Source organism: Loxodonta africana, chromosome 11 (genome assembly GCF_030014295.1).
Source record: "Loxodonta africana isolate mLoxAfr1 chromosome 11, mLoxAfr1.hap2, whole genome shotgun sequence".
Classification (NCBI taxonomy): domain Eukaryota; kingdom Metazoa; phylum Chordata; class Mammalia; order Proboscidea; family Elephantidae; genus Loxodonta; species Loxodonta africana.
The window spans coordinates 73,668,522-73,690,430 of NC_087352.1; the positions used below are offsets into that span (position 1 = coordinate 73,668,522).

The 21,909-nt window shown below is 38.9% G+C and overlaps 1 protein-coding gene across 7 annotated transcripts in view; it reads right to left on the bottom strand.

Moving 5' to 3' along the window:
• Positions 1 to 21,909, bottom strand: part of DTNA (dystrobrevin alpha) — a 450,980-nt gene that overhangs the window by 331,019 nt on the left and 98,052 nt on the right. The window contains exon 1 of one of the 7 annotated variants that reach the window (XM_010586773.3): positions 13,271 to 13,776. The exons of 5 other annotated variants lie outside the window; for them this stretch is intronic. The gene's annotated coding sequence lies outside the window, so the exon portion shown is untranslated. Of the gene's footprint in view, positions 1 to 13,270; positions 13,777 to 21,909 lie in introns of those variants that run through there. One more of the 7 variants, XM_010586776.3, reaches the window with a different exon arrangement.

Genomic DNA, 21,909 nt, shown 5'->3' on the forward strand with positions numbered 1-21,909 from the left:
ACTTAGATCTATGTTCCGGACTTGGCAAATGACTACAGAGAATATTTTAATTTTTTATGAGAAAGAAGGGGCAGGAACTACCATGTCCTAGTGTTTTTTCAGCATTCCAAATGTTTTAGGTGCTTTGCAGTTTCAGAATATGGATGTAATCGATCTCATAATTTGGCAAATGAGGAAGGGTACTGCTGTGTGGCTATTCAAACAGATGCAAAGGAAGAGCCCCGCAGTGTTGAAAAGACATCTTCGGATCCTTCTGTACTGAAATTTTAAAGGTGTTGCTGACACCACTGTGGCTTCAGAATCTACTACAATCCCAGGGAAAATATAGATAAAAATTAATCAAAGCGAAAAAATGTGTGCTAAGAATTCATGCTATCCACAATTTTGATGCAATGATTTCTTTCTATGCAGCGGAAAGAAGGTAAGTTTCTCCAATAATGTTCTTTTTTTTTTTTTTAATGTATTGACTTATCTCTTACTTTTAAAATGGCAGGGGCGGGGGGGGGGCGCGGCGAGGAACTGGGATTTCTAATGACTAAAATGCATTGTCCAGAGTCAACAAAGTGATGAAAGGACACTTGCTCCCTGTCACAATCAAACCACCCTAATATTTATAGCTGAATCTATATCTAGCATTTTCTTTGATGGAGTTGCTGGTAGTATGAAAGTTTATGAAACCGTTGGTTCACTTTAAGTGGTCATAGCACTTTACTGAATATAACACTTATTCTAAAGAGAAAAGTGGACATTTTGTTTTTGTTGGCCTATTATCTTTCTTCTTTGACAGATAAATTTTCATACGTGTTAACTTTAGTAGAGCACCTTTCAAAACACAATAATTTTTGTTTTCTTTTTAAGTTTTTAAAGTTTCTGAACTTAATGGGGGAAGTTAACAATAACAACAAAAAAATCAAGAAACAGATATTGAAGTTTATTTCTTTTTCTAAGGTCTCCTTAAAGAAAGGATAACAACAACAACAACAAAAAAGTGTGATTATATCTTAAAATGGAAAAAACATTTTAGAGTTAGAAATGAAATTGGGTAAAATACTGCAATTTGATTCTGAGTTCTGGGTTCTGTGAACACAGCCAGTCTCCTTATATGTGGCTATATCACAGATTATGTACATGAATAAATTAGGACATTATTGAATACCCTGTCAGCTTAAAATTTGATTCCTGCTGGTGCTTAAAATCAATTCCTTCTAATAAAGAGAATAAAAACAAAGTACCAAATAGTAAATGTATTTATAAAAGTTCTTTAAAATGTTCAGTTCTGTATCCTCAAAGTGTCACATGAGCGACACCATATCATATTTTTAATTTATTCATTCAAATCAGCATTTCCCAAACCGTGTTTTGTGGTGTGAAGAGATATTACACACACACACAAATATCCATGGTGAAATTAGCTTGGGAAACACTGGGTTAAAGAAAGTCAAACATGTCTGTTTAGTGCAGAACTTTTATGAACGCTTCATGCTAATGTTCACTTAAATTTCCAAGTATACAGCATTTTCCAAATTTATTGGACCCAGGACCCTCACCTTTTTTTTCCACATTGCATTTCTAGGGCTATTGCTCCCAAAAACATAATTTGGAATCTGCTGATTTAAATTAAAATTTCCAAAAGGGCTTAAAATATTGGCTTAAGAATTTTTTCAACTTTTAAATGTCTGAATAATCTTTGAATTCCCCAGTTTCAGCTTGTTAGTGCTTAAAACTGAATGCTGAGCAAAAAGTAGAGTGTCAGAGTGATGTAAATGCAATTCAAAACTACACATTTCCAGTGTATAACATATATCACCATTTCTCTACGGCATTTTCCCTAAGCCTAGTCCTTTTACTTTATCTGCTGGTGTTAAATAGCTTTTAATATAAGCCTGTGGGGGTGGGGGGGCGGGGATAGAACTATATTCATTTACCTTTCTCTCCATTTATTTACTATATATGATTAGTTCTTAGAAATGGGAAAATGTTAACTTTTCAGATTTATTCTCTACGTTTTATAAGAATTACCCTAACAGGGGCTCCTGCCACTCTGGAGATGGCAAAGATTTAGATTTAGAGAGCCAAAAAAGTCTCAGTGGAGATGAGAGTCAACCAACATAAACAGACAAAACATCCCAGGTAACCTGCCTGTTGTTGTTGTTAGGTGCCGTTGAGTCAGTTCCGACTCATAGCGACCCCATGCACAACAGAACAAAACACTGCCTGGTCCTTAGCCATCATTACAATCATTGTTATGCTTGAGCTCATTGTTGCAGCTGCTGGGTCAATCCACCTCGTTGAGGGTCTTCCTCTTTTCTGCTGACCCTGTACTCTGCCAAGCATGATGTCCTTCTCCAGGGACTGATCCCTCCTGACAACATGTCCAAAGTACGTAAGACACAGTCTCGCCATCCTTGCCTCTAAGGAGCATTCTGGCCGCACTTCCAAGACAGATTTGTTCGTTCTTTTGGCAGTCCATGGTACATTCAATATTCTTTGCCAACACCACAATTCAAAGGTGTCAATTCTTCTTCGGTCTTCCTTATTCATTGTCCAGCTTTCACATGCATATGATGCGATTGGAAATACCATGGCTTGGGTCAGGAGCACCTTAGACTTCAAAGTGACATCTTTGCTCTTCAACACTTTAAAGAGGTACTTTGCAGTAGATTTACCCAATGCAATGCGTCTTTTGATTTCTTGACTGCTGCTTCCGTGGCTGTTGATTGTGGGTCCAAGTAAAATGAAATCCTTGACAACTTCAATCTTTTCTCTGTTTATCACAATGTTGCTCACTGGTCCGGTTGTGAGGATTTTTGTTTTCTTTATGTCGAGGTGCAATCCATACTGAAGGCTGTGGTCTTTGATCTTCATTCGTAAGTGCTTCAAGTCCTCTTCACTTTCAGCAAGCAAGGTTGTGTCATCTGCATAACACAGGTTGTTAATGAGTCTTCATCCAATCCTGATGCCTGCCTACGTGTTATCAAATATGGCCAGTTACCATTCCTGGGTTTATAAGACATTAACTCTGCATCTGTGTTTCTCCTGGATTTTGAGGTGGTCATCATCATTAGGGCACCCTAGTGGTGTAGTGGTTAAGAGCTTGGCTGCTAACCAAAAGGTTGGCAGTTTGAATCCACCAGCTGCTCCTTGGAAACCCTATGGAGCAGTTCTGCTCTGTCCTATAGGGCTGCTATGAGTTGAAATCACCTCAAAAGAAATGGGTATGGGGTTTTTGTTTTGTTTTTTATCATCATTAGACAAGCAACTTTCTGCTAGTTTGTCATACTATGGTGGGTTGCATGTTGTTATGATGTTGAAAGCTCTGCCACAGGTATTTTAAATACAGTAGGGTCACCCTTTGTGGACAGGTTTCAGTGGAGCTTCCAGACTAAGACAGACTAGGAAAAAAGGCCTGGTGATCTGCTTGTGAAAAATAGCCAACGAAAACCCTATAGGTCACAACAGAAGATTATCTGATCTAGTCCTGGAAGATGAGCCCCCTACGTTGGAAAGCACTCAAAATACACAGTGTCCGCAACAATGGACTAGATCATATTGATGATGGTGAAGATAGTGCAGGACGGGGCAACGTTTCATTCTGTTGTACTTAAGGTTGCCATGAGTCATAGACAACTCAACAGTGGCTAACAATAATAACGATGACAACAACAACATCATCATCTCATTAGAGCTCTTCATAAATATCCCAGTCCTTCTTCCTTCCAGGCACTTGGTAGGACTGTACCTCCCCACTCACCTGAAGTTAGGGATGGCTGGGTATGGCATGCTTTGGCCAAGGAAATGTGAGCATAGGAACATGGGTCATTTCTGAGTGAGAGCTTTAAGAGCTTCACTGTGTTTTCTTTCTCCTCTGCTACAGTGACCAGCAACACTCCAGGCTGTATCAAGGAGCAGTGAAGGCAACAATGTGGAGAAGGGCCTTCTACTAACCTGTGGCAGCCGATTTGCAAGAGTGGAAAGGAAACCTTTGTTTTATAAGTCACTGGGGATTGTTTGCTATCAGCCTGTCATACTTCGTGTATCTGGAGTACTTCATACATCAGCATCTTAATTTTATCGTGTATAAAACAATTACACGTGTCTCTTATCTATTTTTTTTAAAAAATTTTTTCTTATCTATAAAATAATATGAAAAATTGGAAACATCCTTAATCTTAGGTGTTAAAAACATCTTTTAGTGAGTCAAGATGTTTCTACAAATGTGTAGTAATGAACAGCCTAAGACTAGGAAGTTCATATGCATTAGAAGATAAATTTCATTCAAAATTATTCTATATCCTTTAATAAAACTGATTAAGGCAACTGTATTCTTGAATTCAATCAATGCATTGTTTCAGCATCCATAATCTGTACACTACCATGTATGTAACATTAGGATACAGAAAAGTCAAGTGAGATAGAGGAAAATTAATAAAATTTACTGCATTGCCAGGACATCTCTCTTTAAAATACATGGAGGTTTACAAAGCTTTCCTGACTCAGGACGTTGCTGAGTCATCCTTACACCAAACTGATTTTGCTAGAATGCAAAGTCCAGCTTTATTTATGCAAATACGTGTGCCTCTACTTTATATTAAGATATTCACAACACAGTGTCCTACGTGATAAAAATACATGTTCTATTAACTCTTTTTTAGAATATGTTCAGAACTCTTTAAGCTATTTGATAAAAGAGTGTCTGCTAAATATGAGATTTTTTTTAATGAGTTAGAGCAATTCCAAGACTACCCTATAATTTGCCCTTCTGAGAAGAAGCACTAACTGTTGAGAAAGGTCAAAATGACTTTTGGAAACGTGTGGAGATTAGCACAAAAAATTAAGACTATAAATGAAAGAATAATATAAAATAATTTTTTCCACTTATTAAATAGGCTACTTTATTATTTTTTAAAGTGTGCAATTCAATGGTGTTTACTATATTCACAGAATTGTGTATTTTTTACCCCAGTTGATTTTAGAACATTTTCATTACTCCAAAAAGAAATCTTGTACCCCTTAGCCAACACCCTCTCTCAATCCTTTATGCCTTCTCCCCAACTCCTAACTAGTTGGGAACAAGTCTAATTTCTAAATTCAATTCTGTTTAAACATGACATCCTCCAGTGTCAGTGTCTGCTGACGGGGCTAAACAAATAATTTCATTGTCTAGCATAGTTAAGGCACGAGTGGTAACAATACGATAGAAGTGTGGTGAATTAATGAGACAAATTAGCTCAGCTACTTGGGAGCTAGTTTTCAAGGGTCAGTCTTAATTTCTCTTATAAAAAAATTTATATATATATATTTTTTTATAGATGAGACAAAAAAGAAAAGGACTAAAACTGCCCTTTAAAATGTTCTAGGCCATGCAGCTAACAAACATGTAAAGAAATGCTTGTAATCATTAACCGTTACAGAGATGCAAATTAAAACTACAATGAGGCATCATCTCACCCCAACATTACTGGCAGAAATAAAAAAAAAAAATGGAAAATAACAAATGTTTGAGAGGTGGGGAGACTGGAACTTGTATGCACTGCTGGTGGGAATGTAAAATGGTACAACCACTACGGGAAATAAGATGGAGCCTCCTTAGAAAACTACAAATAGAAATACCACACGATCCAGCAATCCCACTCCTAGAAATATATCCTAGAAAAATAAGAGCCATGACATGAACAGACATATTCACACCCATGTCCACTGCAACTTTACACACAATAGCAAAAGGTGGAAATAATCTCAGTGCTCATCAATAGATGAATGGATAAAAAAAAACTGTGGTACATACACACAATGGAATACTACACAACCATAAAGAATAATGACAAATATATAAACCATCTCACAACATGGATGAATCTGGAGGACATTATGCTAAGTGAGATAAGCCAATCACAAAAGGACAAATATTGTATGAGACCACTATTATTTAAAAAAAAAAAAAGCAAGAAAAAGTTTAAACACAGAAAAAAAAAATTATTTGATGGCTACCAGGGAAGGGAGGGGAAAGGAGGGTCAATTACTAAATAGATAGAAGATATATGGTAACACTGATGAAAGGAAAGGCAATACACTCTATGGGAGAAATCAGTATAACACAACAAAGGCAAATGAATACACTGGAGGCAACACAAGAACAAAGGGGAACTACAGCAATTACCATAACATAGACAATCCTGCAACAACAGTATTAACAAATCATAATTTATGAAGGGATACATAGGTAGACAGGTATGCTAAAGAGGCTTGGGGGGTATAAGAGAACATACCCACCACCACCTGCAGATACAGGTTAGGTTGTGGTTATCTTTACATATATTCGTAGATGTTACATGTATACTAATATAGAAAATAGAACACACAAGAGCTACAGTCATGGAAACTTATTAAGCACAAGCAAACACCTCCTGGGACAAAGATACTGGGTTTGAAGGCTAAGGACCATAAAAAAACAAAAACCAAACCCACTGCCGTCGAGTTGATTCCAACTCATAGCAACCCTATAGGACAGAGTAAAACTGCCCCATGGAGTTTCCAAGGAGCGCCTGGTGGATTCAAACTGCAGACCTTTTGGTTAGCAACCGTAGTTCTTAACCACTACGCCACCAGGGTTTCCAACAGACTCCGGGAAATCTACATCGATTGGCATAACACAGTGCACAAAAACAATGTTCTACATTCTATTATCCTGAGTACCATCTAAGGTCTTAAAAGCTTGTGAGAGGCCATCTAAGATACAACTAGTGGTCACTTCCCATTCGGAGTAAAGGAAGAGTGAAGAAAACCAAAGACCCAAGGGAGCAATTAGTCCAAAGGACTATTGGACCACATGAACCACTGCCTACATGACCCCAAGACCAGAAGAACTAGATGGTGCCCAGTTACCACAAAAGACCCTATGACTGGGATCACAGTAGAAGGTCCCAGATAGAGCAGGAGAAAAATGTAGAACAAAAAATAAAATTCATGAATAAAAGGCCAAGACTTACTGGCCTGATAGAGCCTGAAGGAACTCCTGAGACTATGATCTTAAGACACCCCTCTGACTTGGAACTGCAGCCATTCCCAGAAACCATCTTCCAGCCAAGCAATAGATCAAAACAAAGCAAAACCCATTGCTATCAAGACAATTCCAGCTCACAGCAACCCTACTGGACAGAGGAGAACTGCCCCATAGGGTTTCCAAGGAGTGGCTGATGGATTCAAACTGCTGGCTTTTATTTTGGTTTGCAACCGCGCTCTTATCCACTGTGCCATTAGGGCACAAAGCAATAAACAGGCCTACAAAATAAACAATAACACTTGAAAAGAACATGCTCCATAGACCAAACAATTATATGAGACCAAAAAGGCAATATTTGCCCAAAAGTAGAGAAGCCAGGAAGGGATAGGAAAACCAGATGAAAGGAAATGGGGAACCCAGGGCAGAAATGGGGAAGAGTGCTGACACAGTGTGGGGATTGCAACCAATGTCCTGGAATACTTATGTACAATTTGCTGAATGGGAAACTAATTTGCTCAGTAAACTTTCACCTAAAACACAATAAAGTGTTTTTTTTAAATGTTTTAGGCCAATATCATTTTTTCAAATTTATTAATGGAGAATCCTGCATTCTCATTTAAATATTGATCATTTCATTAGATTCAAAATTTTTTTTTAAGATAAAATTTGTCCTCAACCATAGGAGAAGTTTTCTCTCTGTAGAGATAGGAGAGCCGTATATGAGAAAAAATGAATCAGGTTTCTTATTTTTCTAAATCTTTGGGGTTGGCATTTCAAAGCATATAATGAATGTGTGAAAAATGTATAAGTGGTCCAAAGAATGTAAAAATAGTTAAGCATCCTCAGAATTAATAAGCTAAATTTCTTCTTCCTCTGGATGCCCGCTAACTTTCTGGAAGTATATAGAAAATAAAAATAGTCACTCTTAATAAAGAAATGCAGTTTCCTTTGCTTATATATGCTGATAGCAAAAGGAGACTAAAGTTGTACTTCAAGTCTTCAAAATTTTGAAGAAAAATATCCACCAACTCAATTGCTTTCCTTCTATTATTACACTGCAAACTGGAATCAATTCATTGTTTTCTGGTTATTGAGATTTGGTTTGTGTGCAATGAAATAATTTTAATTTAGTTTTGTCTCATTGATTTTTCTCCAACTGCACTCTCCAGCTCTCTGGACTACATTTGTTGGAACATGTCAGTTTTCCCACTCTATTACTGTTGTTTGATTATTAATCTCTGTAATATATAGTTGATTCATCACATTTAAACTTCTCTTGTTCCTCTTGTTGTTACAATCAAATAATACAGTGTCATTTTGCAAAACATGGAAGGAAATAATTACCATTGCTCAAAGCAAATAAACTAGTATTTAATTGAGTCGACTTGACATAGAGGATCTTCTATAATCCTATTCTAGACATAGACTCTAAGGTCAAAGAATAATGATGGTTAGAATGAGAAAGAAGAAAGTAAATAAGGTGTTGTTGAGAAAAAAAATCTCTCTTAGAATACTTAGTCATTCCTTAAACATTTATGGCGTGGTTTCTATGAAGACGTTACTAAGAATGCAAAAATCAGTAAGACACAATCCATGCCATCGGTGGCTACCAGGATAGTGGGTGAATTATACAACTGAAGAAAGTATGTGAAGGTGACTTAGGATGTCAACCTTAAAGGAGAAGTAGGACTTGGCCACACTGGAGATTGCAATGGGTAACCCAGGCCATAAACAAATAAGTTAGTAATGAAGTACGTGGACTAGAACAGAGGCATGGCACATTCTGGAGGAAGCGATCATGTGTGATCAAAGTTTTGGTGATAATGGTGAAGTACTGAAGATTTGAGAAACAGATTGAGGCTTTGTGATCGGCCCTGCAGGACACACTGAGGATAAAAAACAAAAACCAAAGCAAACTTGTTGCCAGCCAGTCGATTCTGACTCATAGCGACCCAACAGGACAGAGCAGAACTACACCATAGATTTCCAAGGAGTGGCTGGTGGATTCAAACTGCCAACCTTTTGGTTAGCAGCTGTAGCTCTTATTTTGAAGAGAATGACGTTAAGGATTTTTAAGGAGGAAAGCAATCTGTTCATGCCTGTGTTTTTTTTTGTTTGTTTGTTTTTTAGAAGGTAGGTCTGTTGGTAGCAGTATGAGGAATGTGTAGGGAGTTGAGCATAAAGGCAGGAGATCAACTGGGATGCCATAAAAATACCCAAGTGAGATAACTGACCTGAGGTAAAGCAATTGCCAAAAGAATGGAAAGGAAGGAATTTATTTAAGATAACTTCTTAATTGTGGTGATACTGGATATAGGCCAGGAGAAAGCAGAAAGAGGCAAGGTCAACAGCTGAGAGTTATGGTAGGAAGGACTGGATTAGAGAGATTAAAGAGGGTGGTGAGGAAAAAGGCCAGCTAGGGACAAATAAAAGGACTGTTAAGTATCGTTGACAGCTCAAATAAGATTGGAAAACATGAATCTTCCAATCAGCATGCATATGCAATTTTCTCCAAAAGCCTAAACAAATCAGGTCACACATTTAAAACATATACATATATAATATATATGTATGTACGTATGTATGAAATCAGTGATCTATCAGCCGACTGCCTGGTATCTTCTCCAGAATGAGGAGTGTGAAAACAAATAATAAGCATAAAAGTGGGGGAGTAAACTTCCATTCCTGGTAGTAGCGATTAGATAATTGAGACTGACACTCCCACTGAGGTAACTACAAATATTTGAAACATAAAAACAGCAAAGAGCTAATAACATGGTGAGGACACTCCAAAGGTCAGGCTGGAAACTACATTTTAGGATAAATTAGTAATTATTTTAATTGTTCTTCAAGACAATGCTGTATGGAACCCTTCCTGAACAAAAACTGTTTATCAGTTCTGTTTTGGTCCTTTTTCCATGGTAATGCTGATAAAATTTGGCATAAGATTCTTTACAGCTTCTCTCATCTTCAGAATATTTTTGACTATCTAGTCCAAGTGCTACCCCAATTTGCAAACTATATATTAAAAAAAAAAAAAACTTCAATCGATTTCTAAAACAAACAAAAAATGGTGAGGACATAACACATGAAAAGTTAGGAAAAGACCAGAACTCAGAGAGGCAGGCTCAGCTTTGAAAGTTTTTGCCCATGGGCATAATTAAGAGGAAAAACAGACATGAGAAACCAGCTTCACTTTAGGCAGCCTTATGGGCTAGAAGGGAGCCCTGGTTGCGCAGTGGTTAAGAGCTTGGCTGCTAACTAAAAGGTCGGCAGTTTAAACCCACCAGCCGCTCCTTGGGAAACCCTGTGGGGCAGTTCTACTCTGTCCTACACGGTCGCTATGAGTCAGAAATGACTCGAAGGCAACGAGGTTGGTTTTTGGTATGGGCTAGAAGAGGAGCCCTGGTGGCGCAGTGGTTAAGTACTCGACTTCTAACTGAAAGGTTGGTAGTTTGGACCCACCAGCCTCTCCAGGGGAGAAAGATGTGGCAGTCTGCTTCCATAAAGATTACAGCCTTGGAAACCCTATAGAGCAGTTCTACTCTGCCCTATAGGGCTGCTGAATCAGAATTCACTAGACGGCAATGGGATGGGCTAGATGGAAAAGTCGAAGTCCATGCTCCTAAGATGAAGACTTTAGTAAACTAACCCCAGCTTTAAACTTGGATCCCAAATGGACTGCACCTGAAATAAACTACTCCTCACACAGATTTGTAGCTTCTTGTCACCTGGGTGATTCAGGAAACCTTCTGTGTTAATCTTTGGCTAAGGTGACACTGGTCTGATATAACTCTTAGGTGCCCAGCAGAAGCAAACCAAAGTCCTCTCTGGAGGAAAATACCATCAACACAGGTCTCCAATTATTCTCATAAATAATTTTAAAATACATTTCCAGTCCATAGTCAAAGATATCCAAGCAGCCAAGAAAATAAGACACCATGAGTGAGAGCTGGGAGAAGCAAAAATGCTAATAGAAACAAACCCAAAAACACTTGAGATATTGAAATTATCAGACATGTATTATAAAACTTTGAACTATGTTCAAAGAAACAAAATCCATACTTTGCAATTTCAGCAGGGAACTAGAAACTACAAAATGTGACATAATAGTAAAACAAACCTGTTGCCGTGGAGTTGATTCCAACTCATAGAGATCCTATAGGATAGAGTAGAACTGCCCCATAGGTTTTCCAAGGCTGTAATCTTTATGGAAACAGACTGCCACATCTGTCTCACGTGAAGTGGCTGGTGGGTTTTAACACAGACCTTTCAGTTAGCAGCCAAGGGCTCAACCACTGTGCCACCAGGGCTCCAAGCAATATCTGTCTGTTCCTTTTCTTGTCAACACCATTTTGTCTCAACATTTATAATTCTAACAGTTAGGAATTTTAATTTTTTTGTATTCTTTTTTGTTTCTTTTCTGGCACACTGAAAACAAAAACGAAACCCACACTGATAATTCAATCAGAAACAGTTAAGTAAAAGGTATATATCCACATTTAAGCGTTTGTGTGTACGTGTGTGTTGCGAGCATGCAACTGTATACATTCACAAACTTCTTGGAAACACCTATGATTTATGTCTGCCAGGCTCAGTCCTACTGTCAACCAACCAAAACCAAACCCACTGCCATAGAGTAGATTCCGACTCATAGCAGTGACGGGTAAAAAAAAGAATAACAGGCTTCCCCGACATCACCGTGGAAAATTTACGAAGGTACAATCCATTCATGGAGAAATGAAAATTGATCATAACTCCAACCTAACAGGTTTATCATAAGTACTACTGAAGGTTAACTATGATTTTAAAAATTGCCTAACCTGTTTGGAGGTTAGGCAATTATACCAAAATGCAACTATTGCTGCTGGACTTAGTACAATGACTTTAAATCACTCTACAGTCAGGTTCCTTCCTGATGGTAAGTCTTGACTACCAAACAAAAGTAGGGTACTGAGCAATGATGTTCATTAGGGGTGAGATAGGGGGACAGAGGGGAAGAGGGAAAATGGGCAGAGAAAGGAGGGAGGGGGCACCAAAACTGAGCCTTGTTCATTCACAGCTGTTCAGCCTTCCCAGATAATTCAGTACAGTAGTTGTAAAATCAGATGATACTGTCAGTATAAAGCCCATTTTCCATTTAAGGAGATCAACACAAAGCTATTGAAGTTGGGTGGGTGATCCACATTAAAGCACTCATTGTTTGTACCTAAGTTAGCCAACTTAGTTCATTAGAATCTGGTCCATTTGACAGAGGAAAACCATCCAGTTGCCTTTTTAACAACTGTTCTACCCCACACTCTGTAATAAGAATGTCAGCAGATTTATTTTTCTCCATATAAAGTAGAATTTCCAATTCACACCATGTACTCTGTGACTATTATGGACAGTATTTATTCAGAAGGAATGCTGTGCAAGTTTGGAAAAGCTGTCTCTAAGCCAAGAGGTCACTTGACAAAACAAGAAAAAAAAAAAAAAACCTATACATGGTCAAAACATGACGGACGAGAACTAGAGCTGGCTGTTCTTTCTTTTAAAGCAAAAAGTTCTGAAATCCTAAAAACACAGCAAATTGGACAAATCTTTCATTCCCTCCTCCACTCTCAGGCTCCGTATAATCAGTACGCCTCCATTCACTTAGCAAATACCAGCTTTTTTCAAGGAGGGGAACCTGCTTGGAATTAATGAGGCAACACCAAAAAATAACTGCTATTAATAAATTGTTCTTTTTCATGGAAATTGCCTATTTTTTAATCAGTTTTTTTTTTTTAAGCAGAATATCTTCTTGAGGTTCCTTATACATCTTTAGACCATCTTGCTCTTTCTCCCCCTCCTCCTCCTCTTTTTCTTTCTTTCTTTCAAGAAGCACCATAGTGTCATGCAAGGCAAATTCCACTCCGCTTCACAGTAATACAGTTTTATCCAATGGCATAATGTACACAATAACCTTCAGTCGATATTGACACACGGCTATTTATATTCTAACTCAATAAGCTCAGTGCTGGGGCCAAGCTGATAGAGGAAAAACAAAGTAAAGGTAAAGTGCACTGAAGTTACGTGCAATGTCAATGTCAAAACTAAGCTACTCTATGTCTTTCGGCTGCACAAAATGCAAAACACCAACTATCTCAAGAAAGGTAAGAAAGTGACACCTCTCGAAACACTGAAAAAATCTCCATTATCACTTTTTCGTTCCCACACACACACAAAAAAAGTCAACATTAACCTTCACTGAGAAGCAATGCATCTTAAAATCCATCTTTCACTTACCCCGGGGCGTGCACATCGTGCTGTCCTAAGTCCTCTTAATTCCAGTACATTCAGAACATATGCAAATTCTTAGCATATTCACTTAATGAACAAACTTTCACCAAATAGTTAATTACAGCAGAGATCATAACAGAACGCCCTGAAATTCTAGGGAGAGAGATGAGCTTAAAATCCAGCTTCTAGATCCCGGTGTAAACTGTGTCTATCTTTAACTTGAAAATGATTTGGTTTCACATTCCATTGAAGTCCCACTGGCAGATGCCTTTGGTAAGCTCACCAATGGCAGGCTTTCAAGTGCCCTCCCTCCTCCCGCTCCTCCCTGGAGCTGAGCTTCCGCTGTTACATCGAATGCTGATTTACTCAGCTGTCTTTTTACCTGTCTCTGCTTGGGTGAGAGGAGATGCCTTCATTGATGGCTATTATGGAAACACTTGGAAGCTGAAGACCAGCCTCAGGACTTGCTGTGCTTCCTCCTCTACCATCCCCTCCCCCTACTCACTGCCAGAAACCAACTGACTTCCAAACTTGGCTGCCCAAAAAAGAATGTTCTCTGATTGGCATTCCTGGAAGCAGAAAGCAAGGCGCTCAAGATCTGTTCTCTTGCTCAACATGAATAACTTCCCAGGTATACACAACACAAACATCGAAGTTTCCTGGATTTTTTTTTTTTTTCTTTTAAACTTGAAGGAGGCTCAAGCAAATATTTGAGGGCATGAGAACTATTTTTGTTGTGGCAGAGCATTTATGTTTTAAGACCCACTGATAAATAAACACAAAATGGCTATGGCTGCAGGAAAAAGTGAAGCGGCAAATCCTTTGTTAAAAGCTGAAAGTACTCTGTCCACAACATGAGCCGGGATCCATGAAAGGAAGAAACACAGACTGCTGCCTACTGTATGGCAATATTCAGGAGGGCAACTATCCAGTCAGAGGCTTTGCTGTGAGAAAAACACTGGCTTATAGGAATTGTGGGGAAACTGTATTTGATATTGCAGACAGCAGGAGGAAAGGGTATAAAAAACACTTTTGCTTCCCTGTCCATGATTTTCAGGGCTGTCTTGTAAAACTTTGGTGAGGACTGGGAAAGAAAGTATATATGCATAGGTGTGTGTGTCACTGTATGTGTGTGCCTCTGTGTGTGTATGAAAGAAGAGAAACTGAATGGAAATGTATTTCATCGAATAGAATCAAACAAGGATTAATATTGTGAAAAAAAAAATGAGGCACCTTTAAATTACCGCTAATAAACATGTATTTACCATTTCTGTAGTTGTTGTTGGGACCAAATGATTTGCTGCTGAAAAGCATTTTCCCCTTTATGTTAGAACTAATGAATTTATTATATGCAATTTTCTGAACCAGACAACTTCTTGAAAGGCCTGATAGAGGGTTTATAATTTCAATAAACAGACGAATCACCGCACCAAGCATTTTGGGGTTTCCAAATTTCAGCTGGCTGTGGCAGCCAACTGTAGGCAAGTGTCAGCTGGCTGGACTCAGGGTAGTGGTGTGGCCAGCAGCTGCTCCTTGCGACTTGTATGGACATCTCAAAAATATTCACCAGCCAAAGGCTGACTCCAGAGAGAAAGCTTTCTGTTTGTTGATTTTAAAATTTCTGCTGTAGGTTATATTTTACCACATCTAGAGAAAGAACATTTTAAGGAACCACAAGTGAAAACTTGATTAACTGGCATCATATTTCTAATTTATTTCAGTCATATAGTGATGCCTTGTATAGATTGGTGTCCTACCAGTATGCTCACTCCTTAACCCAACTCTGTGACTGATCGTGATCCAGGTGTGTGGACAGTACTCTGACACATGGTGACTTCAATGTGTCAGAGTAGAACTGTGCTCCACAGGGTTTTCAGTGGCTGAGTTTTTGGAAGTAGATCACCAGGCCTTTCTTCTGAGGTACATCTGGGTGGACCTGAACTTCCAACCTTTCAGTTAGCAGCCAAGTGCCTTAACTATTTACATCACTCAGGGATCACTCAACTCTGTTAGAAGATATCTTAAGAAAAAAGGGAGGGTAGGGGTTAAAAAAAGAAAGAGGAGGAAGAAATTTTCCTTATACTTATCCCTAAAGTTCATTACCTTAAGGAAATTGCAGGCTATCTACAATGCTGATAGATAAGGGGTTTCCAAAGACTCACGGACTTCATAAATAAATGCAAAGGAATAACCACATAGCCCAGAGATCTCACATCCCTGTCTCTATGCTTTATTTTCTCTCTCTCAAGAACACTCCACCCCAAGGCTAATGGAGGGTATCAAAACACATGTGACAGGCTTGGAAGAGTGAACAGAGCTGGAGGCAGGCCATCTGGCTGACATTCAGCCACACTATTGACTTATGTTGTAGCTTTGAGTATTAGCACATAACTGACACTCAAAAAACGTCTGTTGAAATTGAAGAACTGCTCGTGTAGAAGTGTGTATTTTAACCTACCAAAAATGGCTAAATGTTGGCCCACATTTCAGATAAATGTGTTTTGTATTTCCTTTGATGACTTTTGGGAAAGAAGAAAACGAGTCTCTCTTCGAACAAGTAAACAAAAGATTATATGGAATGTATACTAAATAGTGGACACCTTTACTGAAGTAAAAAATAAAAAATCATTATAAACTTTTTGGGTGCGATTGACTCTAACTACTAACGTGATAATATGTTTCTTAAGATTGCATCCGCTTATCTTGCTGGCTTGTAAGAAAAATAGAGAACAAAGGAAATGTTTGGTCCTTCTACTAAAAAAATATATATATATATATATTTTCTATTTCACTTTAAATAGTAAACTATAACTATTTTCTTTACTGAGTTGATACTGGCTATTCCTTTATTCCTTGTGGTTTGGCATTCATTAGTCAACTATCTCCTTAGGTTCCCAACTTTATCTCTGCTTGTATTTTGGTTTGTGCCAATGATGGAAATTCCAGAAGAGTTTATAACAGTAGTAACAGCATGAGTCCAGACTCAAGGTTGAGTGAACACAATGGGAATTTTTTTTTCCTCTTAACCTTCATGAGGCAATTGATAGGATTTATAATGGCTAGAGCTCAATCTTTATCATGAGTAAATGTTGTTTTTCGCTTTCATAAGCACTTTATGTGAGTTAGAAGTTGATCAGAAAAACAGCTTCCAAGGCTTACTTCCAAAGAAAACTGGGCATATAACAGGCAAATCAGATATTCTTGATTTATCATGAACCAGCAGTTAATCTATGCTCCATTCTCCAGAGACAGATTGTGTTAGCACCAGTCCTGTGAGTGGTAAATGCTGGTGGCACACTCCTTGCAGAGTGAAAAGGTGTTTCAGTTCCAGGTCTTAGCTACTTCTAATGGTCCTCAGCACATGTGTGAGACATTCAGGTGTACAACAAACCTGGTTACTGAAAAGCAAATGGCCTCTGTCATTCTTCCTTCCTAATATCCTTAAGACACTGTCACTGGTAGAATTCTCAGGGCAAGCGTTTTGCAGGTGATTTTTTTTTTCTTTGTACTGCATATCATTTCTTTTCAAAAGCACATACTATTTCTGTAAAATATTGTTTTGGAAAAAAGTGAATTAAAATAAAGGAAGACAAGTTTCATAAATTCAAGTAGTAGTTGTTTGAAAAGTTACAAAAATAGACACTTTCCCTCAAAGTAAGCAAAATATACATAAACAATATGAGATAAAAAACAGTCTAACAACAGATAGGAAAGGAATTCAAAACAGCAGCATGCATTCTATAAAATGCCAATAGGTTTTAAAAAATTGGATTAAGTGGATGTCCTTTCTGGACATCTATCCTGTGAAAATAATCCTCATTGTGGAAAAGGCTAATTATAACAGTATATTTAACAGAGAAAACCTGGACCAATGATAGTTTTGGTGAGAATAGAATGACATTGGCTAATGCTTATGATAAAATATAAATGTACATGCACCATAATTTCAACAATTTTAGAACATCTAAAGGTACTAGATGGAGCCCTGGTGGTGCAGTGGTTAGGCGCTCAGCTGTTAACCGAAAGGTCGGTGGTTCGAAAGATGTGGCAGTCTGTTTTCCCAAAGATTGACAGCTAGGAAACCCTATAGGGCAGGTTTAGTCTGTCCTACAGGATCGTTATGAGTCAGAAGCAACTCAACAGCAAGGAGTCCTGGTGGCACACTGGTTGAGTGCTCAGCTGCTAACCAAAAGGTCAGTGGTTCCAACCCACCCACAGGAGACAGGACCTGGCAGTCTGCTCTTGTAAAGATTACAGTCTGGGAAACCCTATGGGACAGTTTTACAGTCTTACAGAGTTACTATGAGTAAGAATTGACTGAACAACACACAACAAGAAGAGTGAAGAAAGACTAGAAGGAATCCTATCAAAATAATTTGTGAGTCCTTTTTATAAATTTTAATCAATTTTTCTTAAATTTTCTGTAAGGAGGCTACTTTATCTGAGTATTTACACACACACCAAAAATATTCAGGTAAGAATATCTGCAGCCTTTTCTCATCTATTTCTCATTCCCTCATTCTCTTCCTTGCCTTTGAAGGGACCACTCCATTTCTCTCCTCCGGGTCTCTGCTGTACTGTTGTTCTGTAGTGGGTTGTCAGCAGGGGAGTGGAAGGGAATGGGCAGGATACACTCTAGTGCAGCAAGGGACACAGAGAAGCTTAGGGCAGCTTATGTTGATTTTAAGTAGTATATGTATTTTTACCACAGGGGATAACAAGGAATAAAAAAGTGGTGAGAATGAGGGAAAGGAAAGTGGGAACAAAACCCGTCACACAGGTGGAAGCCAGACTGGGAAGCCATACTGAGGAACAGCTACTTTGATGAGGCAAACCTGGAGGAGACAGAGGTAAAAAGAGAGTTTTAGGAAGTCTGGTTGTGTGTTTTGTGGCTTCTTCCCATCAAACACTCATTCAAGAGAGGTCTTTACTTTTCAAGATATGTTAGCATCAAATTTGTTTGTCTTTTTGGATGCTTCATTAACATGGACCATAAACGCACAGTTTTATTTAGTTACATAAAATTTTTAAAAGTTAGTGATCATTGTTTTGTTATTATAGTTTTTTGTTAAAACTGGTTTTCTTTGATATGGGTTGCAAATGATTTTTGCCCTTATCTAAATCAACTTTCTTCATCCTTTTTTCCTTTTATATTTTGTTTTCTATTTCTCTCTCAGTTCCCATGATGTGTACCTATGTATCTGTCTACATATACTGTGTATGTTGTTATTGCCAGGTGCTGCTGAGTTGATTTTCTACCCACAGTGACCCCATGTGACAGAGTAAAACTGCCCCATAGGATTTTTCAGGCTGTATTCTTTATGGAACAGATCACGAGGTCTTTCTCCCAAGGAGCCTCTGGGTGGGTTGGTAGCTGAGTAGAGTGCTTAACTGTTGCACCACCAGGGCTCTGTGTATGCTATTGTTGTTAGATGCCATTGAGTTGATTATGACTCACAGTGACCCACCGGGTATAAAGACCACTATATGTAGGGTGACCAACTCTTCCATCTTGCCTGGGATTGAGGGATTTCCTAGGATGTCGGACTGCCAGTGTTAAAACCAGGAAAGTCTTGGGCAAACCAGGACAAGTTTAGGCACCCCAATTATGTAATCTGGAGTTTTTTCAGTTACATGTATGCTTTTGAGCCTGATTAGACTTTTTAATAATTCAGAGGTATTTGGCTCAAGTGGACCAAAACTCTGAGGCTTTACCCCTTGTTAGCCATGCAATCTGGGACAAGTCAACCTTCAGGGGCCATAATTTCCTCATTCCTACAATGAAAATGATAATACTCACTTCAAAGAGTTGTTGTCAACATAAAATCAGGCTATACAAAATATACAAATTTCTATATTTTATAGGATATGTAATTTTCTATGAAATTATATATATAGTTACTTTTCAAAACAGCTTTCAGTTATTTTAGATTGAGAAAAAATTAGAATTAATAAAGCACAAAAAAGATGGCATAACACTTCAAACTGAGTGCAGGTATGTGTTGATGGGGAGGGGAAGAGAGATCAAGAGAGATAAATGAGCTTGACTAAGAGAATATCTTCTTTCAGGAGTGTTTCAACATTTGATTCTTCCCTAAATAAAATTCACAAAGTTAAGGATGTTTTGTTTGTGAGGAGCCATATAGCCACGGAAACAACCAATATTCCAAGTTTGAAAAAGATATATGTGGGGCAAAGAATTTGACTTGGCTCTATGTCTCTGGTTTGTGAAAACAGCCCTTGTAACTCCCCAGCAATCCAAGGTGTCTGTTTTTCTAAACCATCCAGGCAATACTTAACCACCAAAAAACCAAACCCGTTGCTGTCGAGTCGATTCCGACTCATGGCGACCTTATAGGACAGAGTAGTACTGCCCTATAGAGTTTCCAAGGAGCACCTGGTGGATTTGAACTGCCGACCTTTTGGTTAGCATCCATAGCACTTAACCACTATGCCACCAGGGTTTCCACATATGCAAATAAGGTGGGAACCCAAAGATCACACCTGGCAACTAACTTCAGGAAAAAGGGGGGAGGAGGCAGGATGGAATCATTCATTCATATTCAGTGAGTCAATCAATTATTGACTATGCATTAAGGCCCCAGACTTGCATATACATCAACTCTCTCAAGTAGGTATTATCATTTTCATTGTAGGAATGGGGAAATTGCAGCCCTTGGTGGACAGAAGAGAGCTGTGCAGGCAGTTATTTTGTAAAGACCTCACTCTGTGAGTGGTTAGGGTTAGAGACAGAGAAAACACCACGTGGGTGACTGGCATCAGAGATAGAGTAGTGGGAAGCAAGGATGTGAATGATCTTCCCATTTTGGGGCTCAGCCTTGTGTCAATTATTACTAATGTATACGGATTATCCTCGGTATAAAAAAATATTTTAATTACACTGTTAGCTTTGGGCTGGGGTAGTTTGTTTTTGTTTTTTCTTTTGTGAGACTAAACCAAACCAAATCTCCTGCCGTAGAGTTGATTCCAACCCATAGCGACCCTGTAGGACAGACTAGAACTGCCCCATAGAGTTTCCAAGGAGCTCCTGGTGGATTCAAACTGCCAACCTTTTGGTTAGCAGCTGTAGCACTTAACCACTACGCCACCATGTGGGACTAAAGTCAGCTTTAACTGGAACACAACCATAAACACACCCATCACTTTGTGAAACCAGAATGTCTAACCTAGGACAGAGAGATGCCCTTCATTATATCACTTGTTTGAACTCTAGCAATAGATGCCATAGCTGACACCTCTTAAGAAGTGAGTGCACAATTTGGTTTTCTGGCAAAATGAAAATATATCGTGCTCCATCCCTTAAAACTTATGCAAATTTTCATAATTAAATGTTTCAACCAATAATTGAAACCCAAGGCAAAAAACTGATCCTAGTCCGAATTTCTTAAAGTTTATCAAGGCTTAAACCCAAAATCAAACCCAGTGCCGGCGAGTCGATTCCGACTCATAGCGACCCTATAGGACAGAGTAGAACTGCCTCGTAGAGTTTCCAGGGAGCGCCTGGCAGATTCGAACGGCCGACCCTTTGAGACATGGGAAAATAAGACACTGTAGCCAAGCTGGATCAAGTCTGGTAGTTATAGTCAGCATATTTGTTTGGAGCATTTTTCCCCAGACAAGCGCATGGCTAATCGGTAGCTTTTAAACTCGTCTTTTTGCTACTAAACACTTTCTCCAAAGAAAATAGTTCACTGAAACTTAGAACTTAAAAAGCATACCTCCTTTAGCAGAAACTTTGATATAAAGGCATTGAGATTTCCACTTAATCTCTCAATAGTTAAATTACTTCAGAGAATAATGTCCCTCCTTCCTCTCCCTGCACCCCACCCCCCCGCCATCACCTCTTGCAGGGTGAGATGGGGAAGGTACTTGCTTACTCACGCAGGGTTGAGGGGGGAGTTTGTGAGTCCAGCTGATCTTTGTAAGACTTTCAATCAGTCCTGTTTTCGGCCCTATGTCTCTCCCTTACCTTCAACAGTTCCTTTTGCCTCTGGTCCTTGAGCCCTTCCAGAATTCTCTAGGGAGTCTCCATTTGCTTCTTATTGGCATCTCCTCTGCAGGCACCTGGTTTTCAACATCTCTGCTTAACTAAGTCAAGTGCCACTCATCCATCCCCTTTCCATTTTCCAAAACATGTGTCAATAGCTCTCTGCTGTTGTATTCTCTCCCACTGTCTTTACTCCAGTGAATATTCTCTCTTTGTTCACTGTTTAAGTACAGGTTACTCTGGAGTTAAGCATGTGCTTCATCTATATTTTAACCGTAATTTTCTGCCTTCATTCTTTAGAAAAACAGACAGACGGACAGCTGCCATCAAGTCAACTCTGACTCACGGTGACCTTATGTACAACAGAATGAAACGTTGCCTGCTCCTGCAAGATGCTCGTGATCATCTGCATGTTCAAGTACATCATGGGCTATTGTGCCGACCCATCTCACAAGGGTCTCCCTTGCTCTCACTGGCTCTCTACTTCAGCAAACCTGATGTCTTCCTCCAGCAATTGTTCCCTCAGCTGTTAACCAGAAGGTTGGCAGTTCGAATCCACCAGCTGCTCCTTGGAAACCCTACGGAGCAGTTCTACTCTGTCTTATAGGGTCTCTTGTAGTAGGAATCGATTTGACTG